Genomic DNA, 10,879 nt, shown 5'->3' on the forward strand with positions numbered 1-10,879 from the left:
GCGATCTGAGGTGGGCCACGCTTCTCCAGGGTAGAGAGGAAAGGGCCTGAGATGGCTGAGTGCTCCTGCGGGACTCACCCCAGCCTCGCGGTAGCTCCCAACACCCATCTGGGGTAGGTGGGGTGGACTCAGGGGACCTGGGTTAAAATCTCAGCTCTTAGAGCCTCAGTTTCCCCACATGCAGAATGGGTTCATAGTGAGATAGTGCACACCAAAGCCCCAGACCAGGGTCCTTTAGCAACGCCTGCTAGTTCTATCCTTGGCTTCTCAGTGGCAGTGTCTCCACTTGTCCACAACCTGTGGGAAGCTGTGGGTGCTAAAGGAGACAGCCCCCAGCCTGAGCCTCCAGAGCCTCAGTGGGGCTGGGGGTCGTGAAAGGTGGTGGGAAAGACCTGGGGATGCAGAAAGCATGTCCTCAGGGGCATCTGGAGGTTTCCTGGAGGAGGCAGTCCCCAGACTTGGATAATGAGGAGACTGACCCTGGGCCAGGAAAGGCAGGAAGGCGGGGGGCTTCAGGCTGGGTATGTGCGGGCCCCACCAGTCCCTCAGCAACTTTTCTCTGAACACCTGTGTGGAGCTTTCAGACCCAGTTTACTATGGAGGAGCCATCGCCTGTCCACAGGACCTCCTCATGGCCTGAGTTTGGGCCTTCTGCCCAGCTGGCTCCCTGGACAGGCCAAGGCTAGCAATCAACCTTCGGGAAAGGAAGGGGGGTACTTAGACTAGACCTGACCTGCCAGCAGACACCTCTTTGCCAAACCACAAGCCACCTACCCCAGCAGAGCTCCAGACACCTGTCCTCACTCCCACGTTCACCTGTGGCCCAGTGGTTTCGTGGTCTGAGTCAGCGGTCAATGTCAGAGCCAAGAACATGGCGCTCCATCATTAGTGGTTTGCAAAGCATGGGCTTGGCCGAGCCGGCTAGGCTGAGGAACTCCTGGAGACTGGACAAAGCCCACATGGCCAGGGCATGCCCCGGGCAGCCACCAGGTGTGGACTGAGGGTCAGCAGTCCCTGGGGTTTTGCGTCTGTGGTTGCGAGGGAGGGGGCAGTCAACACACAAACAGCAAGCATGGTGCTTTCAGGAGCTGACCCAGTGCACGGGGTAAGGGAGGCCAGGGGCTACTGCAGACAGGTGGTCTACAATCAGAGGTTATGAAGAAGCAGGCCACATGGAGACCTGGGGGTAGGATCTTCAGGTAGGGAATATGGGGAGTGCAAAAGCCCTGAAGTAGAGATGAGTCCAAGCAACAAACAGAAGGGCAATGGGGAGGGTGAGGAGAGGGGAGGATGTAGGGGTTTCAGTTGTACAGTTTCCAGGAGTGAGGATTTTCATCAGAAGACTTCAGAGGGACTTAAGCTGGTCAGTGATATAATCTGATTTACTTTTTCAAAATAGGATTGTGGGGAGGGATGAGTGTTTTAATCTGTTATATGTCCTGTGTTTAAAGAAAAAAAAACCTATTTATCAATGAAAAATATAACATATAAAAACTAGGACTGAGATCAGATGTATCAGGAAAAAAACAAAATTACAGTACCCTAAAACAAGACAGTGTTTTTTTTTTTTTTTCACATTTAAGAAGTATTGAGGTGGGCAGCCTAGGGAAGGCCTGTGATCCAAGCATTGGGGACACAGGCTCCTTCTGTCTTTGGTTCTGCTGTGTGAGACTCCCATGCCCAAAGTCTCATGTTCCAATATAGCTGCTGGAGCTCCAGCCATTCCAGCCACATTCCAGCCAATGAGAAGGCAGAAGTAATAAAGAATGGCATACGTCCTCTGTTTAAGGTCTCTTCCCTAATGTTGCACAACCCTTCCATTGCCAGAATGTAGCCACACGGCCACACTTCGATGCAGGAGAGGCTAAGAAATGCAGGAGAGACCCCTATTCTGGGAAGCCATTTGCTGAGCTAAAAATCAGGAGCCTGTGACTAAGAGAGAAGGGAAGAACCAATAGTAGGGATGACCACTGTTCCTGCCACCTTTGCCCTGCTCCTGGGGACAAGGACTTTGCTGGGCATAGATACCCATAGACGGCAAGTGGAGTCAGCCCCTCGGGGACTGGGGAGAGACCAATGCACAGACAGGCAGGACGGATGGGTGGATCAGGGCTCCACAGAGGAAGCTGCATCTCACTGTTCTCTCTCCACAGTACTGGGTGGGCACCTCCAAGCCAGCTGACCTGCCTCTCACTAGCTCTGTCGATAGCTACATGACAGTCCAGAACATGATGAGCATAACTCAGTGACAACCTCATGGGGGGAACTCACTTTGTTTTGGGGTTGAGGGCCTTACTGTGTGACCTTGGGCATGTCACGTCTCACTAGAGGATCAAGTGAGGTGGTGCATATGCCTGCCTGGGTGCCCATCTCATGCTACCTAGTCCATTACCATGCTTGACCCAGGCATGTCTGCATGACCTTGGCCAGTGCCTCCCCACCCCCGTCTTTAAAATGGGGGTGATGACACAGAACCTCCTCACAGGCCTGGCCTCCTTCCTCTGTCCTTCTGGAAATGGGGTGGCAGCCCTGCCCTGCCTCCCGGCTCTGTGCCCTGAACTAGTGGGAGCAGTGGTGCCTGGAAGTGCCTGACAGGAATGCAGAATCCTAGGCCCACCCCACTGCCATGAGATGGTTCCCCTCAGGTGGGTGGCGGGCAGGCGGGCCACCAGCTCCCAGGGAGTGCCCATTGCCCCAGGCTGGCCTCCTCCTCCCGCACTCCCTGCTGGTGGGCATGTGTAGGCCAGCCTGGGCCCTGGCAGAGGCAGGAGCTGTAGCTGCAAAGCCAGCCTCCCAGGGCAGTGCTGAGCACAGGCCTGCTTCACTCCGCAGGTGCCTGGGGCACCTCAGACATGCCACACCATGTTTCCAACCTTGGTCTCTCTCTCTCTGTAAAATGGAAATGCCATCTCTGCCTCCTTGCCTCTCAGGAATGGAAAAGGGCCAGGGATTCAGCCACTTTCGAAGGTTCCCGTTCATGAGGTCTATCCGAATGCACATCTTCCCAGATCCCAGGTGACACAGTCATGATCTCCCCACAGTAATTCGGGGGCACAGGCAATGTTCATCCCCCTCCTGGTGGTGTGTTGGGTGAAGTGGGGCCCAGGCCCTTCTAGCCATGAGACCCCCATCCCTCCTGATGAGTGAGGCCGGTCAGGCATCCTCATCTCTGTATCACCCAGAGCATGAAGCCACCGCCCTAAGAGCCACCAGACTCTGGTGATGCGGCCCTGGGCTGTCACTGGCCAGCAGGGTTTCAGCACCTGCTCAAGGCAGCGGCATGGGGAGGGGGCTTAGGTCAAGGCCGCCATCACCCTCAATGCCGGGAGCTGGTCTGGGCTTCACCTGGGCTGGGTCAATTCATCTTCACAGCATCCCCATTTTACAGACAGTAAATGTATCCCCAGTCACACAGCTCGGAAGGGGCAGGTGAACTCAGCATCATGCTGCATGTGTGTGTCTGCACATGTATGTTGGCTGCACATACAGCCCGTCTATCACATGTGTCTCTCTGCCGGAGCATAGCTGCTGGCCCTGTCCCTCCCCAGCCCACCCCCTCTCCTGGGACATTACCCAATTGTCACTTCCCCTTGGACCCAAGCCTCACGGGCAGCAGCTGGGAACCGGCCTTGGACAGTCATACTGGTCTCTCCAGCATTAGAATTTGAAACCAGGTAGATGTCAGGACACACGGTAGGCACTGCCCCTTTCAGTCTGTCCTGGGAACAATCTGGTAAACAGACACAGCATAGGCAAATGAAAACGACAAAGCAGACAGGGGAAGTCCCTCCCTGAGGACAGGCACGCCTGGAGAAAGAGACCCTGCCCAGGGCTGACCAAGCCCCCCCCAGGTCTACCCTGGGAAGGTGAAGTGCCTGCCTGAGTCCCTGGTGGTCAGTACAGAGCAGTTACAAACCCAGGTTTAAGTGCCCAATTATTCCACCACGATCTTCCCTCGCTTCCGCCTTTTGGACAGAGGGAATAATGAACCTCAGCACAGAGCTGCCACGTGGCCCACATGAGAGACCCCTATGACACCCACCGAAACCCTCTCACTCAGCAAACAGGCAGGAACAAAGCCCTCTCCTCCCGCCTCTCTTCATCTGCCCCACCCCCGCACCTGGGGCCTCCCCTGCAACCTCAGAGCCCTCTCTCCTGGCTGCCTTCTCCCTGGCCCCTCCAGGAGCCAGCACTGCCCCTAGGGCAGAGAGGCTAGTGCTTTTGTATGAATAATACCAACTTAAAATATCTGGATTTCCAGCTGCTCATGAATAGTTAGCTGTGGGTTATGTGAGAATAACAGTAACTGCTACTTGTAATGGCCACCATGCCCAGGCCTGATCAGACCCCCAGGCACTGCTGTGTCCCCACTCATGGTGTCTTTGTGAACTAGGACTGAGGCAGTAGCCACCTCTGTGAGCCTCAGTTTCCTTAGCTATGAAGTGGGCCAACAGCAGTTCCTCCTTCACGAGACGGCTGTGTGTGGGCAGAACTGATGTCCCATTGGGATGCATTGGGCCCTCAGCGGTGCTGCGACTGGGCAGGCCCTGCCCACACCTGCACAAAAGGGATACCTGTCGGTCTGAACTGTGGGCTGCAGGACTTCAGGGCTAAGGTCAGGACAAGCTCCCAGGGCAGCCCATACAGACCCTAGATACTAGGCCCCCACCATGGGCAGAGCACTGAGGAATCAAATCCAAACACCTCACTGAACGGAGAAGGAAACCAGCCACATACAGCGGGCGAGCGCCCAGCTGGGTTCAGCCAGTACTGTGGGCACCCCATGGCCCCCAGTCTGTCCTCTACCACAAATGGTTTGGACATGGCAGCAGGTCAGGAGGAGGACCTGGAGCAGGGTTTAGCAGAAGATTCTCCCCCTGCACCTCACCTGGCTTTTCCACAGCCTTTTCTCCCGGCAGTCCCTGCCTGAATCTGAGCCCTAAGCTCCTGCTTGAGGAGGGGTAGAAAGGCTTGCTGGGAGGAGGGGCAAACCCCAGGATCTTCAGATGTGTCCCCACTTAAGCAAGAGCCCCAGACAGCAGGGTGTGTGGGCTGGGTCACCACTATGTCCTTGGCTGCAAGAGGACTGAGTGGGAGGCCCAGGCCCAGAGCCCCCATCGGTCTCGAGACGCCCTGCCATGGGGCCTTGGGCAAGTGCAGACCCTCTCTGAACCTCAGTTTCCTCCTCTGTGAAGTGGGCAGGATCACTCACCTCCCAGGGTGGCTGGGCTCAGGGAAGAATTGTATGTGTAATCCATGGGCAGATGAGCCCTGTCGGGCCAGGGTGGTGGGGGAGCTCTGCAGATGTCCCCCTCCACGTGCCCCATATCCCCATGGCCTCCATGCAAGGCCGGTCTGCTCAGGTGCCCCGCAGGAGTGAGTTGGAGTCTTCACTAAGTCAGCTCACTTTTGGCTGGCAGCAGAAGGAGTAGTAAACAGCAATTTTATTGTGAAAATAAATGTGGCCCTTGACTGTGTCATGCCCAGGGATTTATCTCAAGGGGCAGCTGCGTTGGACCCTGCAGCAGACTCTGGGACCACAGCCAGCTGAGGACACAGCAGGGAGGTGGCAGGACAGGGTGCAGTGAGGCTCCTGGGGCCACAGTTGGGCTTGGAAGCCAAGTCCTGGGAGGGAGGGGTGCGTGCACAGCCTCAGCTGCTGGGGGAAGTTTGCTCCTTTTCTCTTAAACTTTTTTTTTGGCCATGCTGCACGACATATGGGATCTTAGTTCCCCGACCAAGGATCGAACCCATGCCCCCTGCATTGGAAGCGTGGAGTTTTAACCACTGGACCGCCAGGGAAGTCCCAAGTTTGCTCTTTTTCTCATTTCTGCTCTCCTGGCAGATCCCGAGGCTGGTGGGGTCTTGGCCATGTTCCAAAAGGCAGCCCTGACGTGGCTGCGGGGTTACTGCTGGCCATTGCTGAGTCCACAGGAAGCGGGACTGCCCAACCCAGCCCAGCTGCAGCAGGGAAACCCCCCCGCCCCCCGCCCTAGGAAACTTCCTGCCATGAGCTCAGACATGGAGCAAGAGCCATCTCGGGGCTGGCTGGGTGCTGACGGTATGGGGACAGTGCAGGAGTAAGCCAGTGTGACCTGAAGCAGGTGCCTTCATGCTGAGTCCAGGCAGTGGCCACAATAACAGCTTATGCCCCGCACTGGTGGGTCAGACAAGGGACACCCCAGGCCCCAACAGATCCTACTCAGTCAGTTCTCAGGTCCCAACCAGAAGCAAGGACACCAGAGCCCGCACATCCACTGTTGCCCACTGAGCCCAAGGGGAGGGGCCTTATGCAGGAGTGGCTGCGATAGCCCAGCATCTGGAGCTGGACCTCCAGTGCACCCTGGGTCTCACTCAGCTCATGCATTTTCTGGGACTAGTACTTTCTCTTCCTTGTTATGGATTTTTTAAATGGAATTAATTACAAATTGGTACAGTTCGTTTGGGAGGTAACCTTTCAAAGTGGTGAGGCCTGGGTGGCGAGGAAGAGGAACATCCAGTCCTGCCCTGCACCAGCTGTGCTCTGACCAGCCACTGGGCCTCTGAGCCCTTCATTCACTCCCCCTTATGTGCCCATTTTATAGATGAGGAAACCGAGGCACAGACCAGTCACTCTGTTGGTCCGTGGTGTGGCAGGATATGGGGATGATAAAAGATAGGTGCTGATGGAAGGCCTGCACCCCAGCTCCTCCCAGGGTAGCTGATGAGCCTCATAGATTTGTTGGGAGCTTGGTTCTACAGATGTGAAATTGGGCTCTGGGAGCGTGGGCAGGAATTCCCATGTGGGCTCCTTGTTCCATACTTGTACATGGGGTTTGGAGTCAGTGGCAGAATTGGGGCAGGCAGGATTGGAGGAAGTCCATAAGCAAAACCCTGAGGGGTCCTGCAGGGGTTCAGTGGGCCACGGCCCTGGCCTGCCCTTGTCTCCCAGGGGAGCAGAGAGTGTACAGGCAGGAGGCTGGGGGTGGGCCAGACCTCCTGGGCCCAGCCGGAGGCCATGGGCAGCCCATCCAAGCCCAGGGTGGACTGGAGGATGCATTGTGCTGAAACTGGGTTCTCTGAGTACCACAGATCTGCTTTGAATCCTGCTTCTGTCCCAACTCCCCTCCCTGTCCAAGCTGAGGTTGCCCAGCAGTGTGCCCCTGGGCCAGGTGGCCTGGGTCCCTGCGAGCTGCCTACCAATGGCTGGGATGAGACCCTCTGTCCACAGAAAGTGGGCTCAAGGAGCCAGCCCTGTGGGCACCACTGCCAAAGCCAGCTCCCTCCCCACAGGCTCCTTCCTGGCTTTTAGGGGAAAAAGTCTGGCAGCCCCGAGCTTACTCAGCTTCTGGGATGCCTTTGAGGTTTCAGGGAAGTCCTCTTGGCCCTAGGGACACGTTAAACTGGGTATTTGTTCCCTGCACTGCCCAGGTCATGGGCAGGGGTCTCGGTGAGAGGGTCCCAGCATGGCTCCTGGCAGCTGGGTGGGCAGGTGGCCTGTCCAGGCCCATAGAGCTCCGCACCTGTGAGAGGTGGGCTCTGACCGCCCCCCCAGCCCTTGACCTTCTCAAGATAGCAGCCTCCCTGGGATTCACCTGTGCAGCAGTCACCTCTAGGGCCCAGAGCTCCCTCCACAGCTCAAAGCCCCTCCCTCCGCAGAAGGCCTAGGACACCAAGGTCAGGCATGGGAGAAGCGGATCAGCCCTGCAGCCTCCTCCCCACCCAAGCCCCTACCGCACAAACCTCCTGGGCCCCCTGACCAGGGTGGACATGAAGCTGTGCCATGTCCTGGGTGGCCCTAAGCTCTGAGGTGGACAGGCTGGTTCCAATTCTGATCTGCCCCTCCCTCACAGTGGCCCTGGGTGAGCCCCCCTGAGCCTTAGTCTCCCACTCTGTGGAATGGGAGAACAGTGCTCTTTCTCAGTGCTAGTGGGGGCACTTGGGTTGTAGAGCTTCCCAGACTGTGGCCTGGGGTGTACAAATGGGGAAGCTAAAGCCCAGTGAGGGGGAGCATGTTGTCAAGGCTACACTGCCAGGCTATAGTGAACTGGGGCTTGACCAGAGCTCCCCCCACCAGCCCCCTGGCCTGCAGCCTCTGGCCAGCGCTCCTTATCACTGCACAGGTTGAACAGGAAGCAGATGGCCATATGGGCAGGAAGTGCCCTGTATCAGGAGGGGCACATGGCCTGGGGCCCTTGCTTGCTAACTGGGGCCCTGAGACAGTGGCCAGACCCCCCAGAACCTCCCGGCATGTTTGCTCCGTGGCCCTGTTGCACACATGGGAGACTGAACCCCAGAGGGGGCTGGCTATCCTGAGGTCACTCAGCTAGAGCCAGGGGCTGGGGACTTCTGAGCACTCAGGCTCACAGGTGACCCAGACCCCAGACCCCCACTGCAGGGCCCAAGGGGACTGTGGTGTCAGCTCTCAGGGCTTCTGAGCCCTGGGACCTGGGTTCAAATCCCAGTGCAACCCTCACTTGCCATTGGCTTTGGGCAGGGTTCCTCCCCATATAGCCTCAGTTTACCCTTGGTAAGTGGAGTGTGAGGACAGGGGGGAACTCCCTGGAGGAAAGCACCTAGCTAAAGGGTGAGTAAGATGATGGACTGTGCCCGGGGCACCCAAGGTGGAGAACAGCGGGGCACAGGCGCCCTGTTCTGGGGGCACTGCTGCTGATGGTGTCATTCTGTATTTGAATGTGCACGTGGCTGCATGGGCATAAAATATTTAAACAGTTCAAGAGAGCTCAGAATAAAAAAGAATTCTCCCTCCTCCTCAGAAGCCTCCACAGTTAGCCTGGATGTGTACATATGTGTTTGTGTGTGTGTTTGTTAATGCATATATACATATGTATTGTATGTGTGTGTACATGTATGTATACATGTGTGTGCATGTGTGCTCATGTGTGTTTGTGCATGTGTACTGTGTCTACATGTTTGTGTATGCTTACACACATATATGTATTGTGCTTGAGATGTGTATTAGGTACTTACGTGTGTGTGGAAGACATTTTGGCACTTCTGGTTTATGAAACATAGGGGCACATGGCCAGCGGGCCAGTGTCTCCAGGATGCCCGCACCCAGAGGAGCACACACATGGCGAAGCATGGCCAGCTGGGCCGCTTTGCAAGAGCAGAGCTGGGAGACAGCCTGGTGCTTTTGAGGGGGGTGGGGCACAGACCCTGGGGAGGAGTGGTGTGCCTTGGGTGTTCTTGGTCTGGGGGTGTGGCCCACCCAGATGTGAGTGCAGCTGTAGGCCTGGCATGGAGAGGCAAAGGGGAGACTTGAAGAAAGAAAGAGGAGACCCCAGGCTGCACATGGAATTTCCCAAAGAGTAGGCCAGGGCCCTGGGTCCAGCGGAGGAGGCTTTCCCTGGGGGCTCTTGGGTCTAGAATTTTAAACCAAGTGGATTTGCTACTTAAGAACAACTGACACTGAGGGAAAGCAGGACATAGCAGAGCCACCTACTTTCCCATCCTCCCTCCTGGGCATGTTATTCTAGATTAAATTTAGAAGACATAATGTAAAAATGAAGACCCCGCCCTTCTGTAGTTCTGTAATTTCCATGGTGAAATATCTCCAGCTGCAGAAAGTAGAGGCTTGCCCTCCCCAGAACCCCCACCTCCCATCCCTGCATCTTTCATGACTCTAGAAACAAGATCTGAATGGCCCCAGGAGGCCTAGTGGCTCAGGGATTCCTGTGGACACGTGGCCAGGGCTGAGGGGTACAGGTTTGTCCTGGGAGGTTGGGGAGGGGCCTGGCCAGGGGCAGCTTGAGGAGGGCAGATGGGCTGGATACAAAGAGGAGGCCTGGCAGCTTAGAGCTGGCTTCAAGTGAAACAGCCGCCCCAAGAGGTAAACTCCAGTCCTGGGAGGGGTCTTTGTGGCCTGGACTCCAGCCTCGGAGGCAGGCCTTCTCCTGCCTAACTACCCTCCCCACTCCTGCCCCAGGAGAGAAGAGCCTATCCAACAGGGGGAGTCAGCTCTGGGTGGGGCCTTGGGGCATGGAGGGCACTTGGGAGTGACAGGGGCCCTGGCCTTGAGGACTGGGGATGTTCTCAGGCAGAAGTGAGGGAAGAGGTATCAGAACTTGTGTTCCTGTTTTATCAACGTGAACGTGAAGGCAGAATGAGCCCTGGAGATCGACTGTGCAGCATGTCGTGACCAGTACAGCACTCTAAGGGTGATATTAGTATTATCACAAATACTAATAATAAAGGGTCAGGAGAAGACTCTGGATGTGTGGTGGCCTGGATGTGGTGATGGTGTCACGGTACACATTTAGCTCCAAACTCTTCAAGTTGTTCACATTTATTATGTACAGCTTTTTCTGTGTCAATCACACCGCAGTAAAGTGGTTTTAAAATTTTTTTTAATAAAAATTAAGGAAGAAGCTAAGCTCAGTTGCATTGTAGAATGCAGAGGCATCTATTGAGCACCTGCTGTGTGACTGCACGGCTGGGAGATGGCCTGGGTGGATCGGCCATCCCACGAAGACTTGTTGCAGGTCTGGGCGAGTATGCAGGAATCTGGGATCCAGCTGCCGTCACGTCATTTCCCGCCCTGGCACCAATCACCTCCTGGAAAGGAGGGCAGGCAGGGGCACGCAGGGAAGGCTCCCAGACGGCCCCGCCCATGGCAGGCCGACAATTGGCGGCATTTTCCCATCTAAAACCAGGGTGTGTGCTAAGGTTGTGTTTTGTTTCCTTTCTCTTCCAGGACTTGATTCGTAGGGTGGGTCTTGCAGGGGCTGCACAGCCTTCTCTGGGCCTCTTGTTCTATTAATAAGCACTTCCCTTTCGAGCCCTCATCTGGGCCCTCACCTGCTGATCCGATCAACCCCCACATCCCTGGGAAGGAGACCAGGCTCAAAGGGGGTACACCAGGGTGGGCCCAGGCCTG

Source organism: Balaenoptera acutorostrata, chromosome 6 (assembly GCF_949987535.1).
Source record: "Balaenoptera acutorostrata chromosome 6, mBalAcu1.1, whole genome shotgun sequence".
NCBI lineage: Eukaryota > Metazoa > Chordata > Mammalia > Artiodactyla > Balaenopteridae > Balaenoptera > Balaenoptera acutorostrata.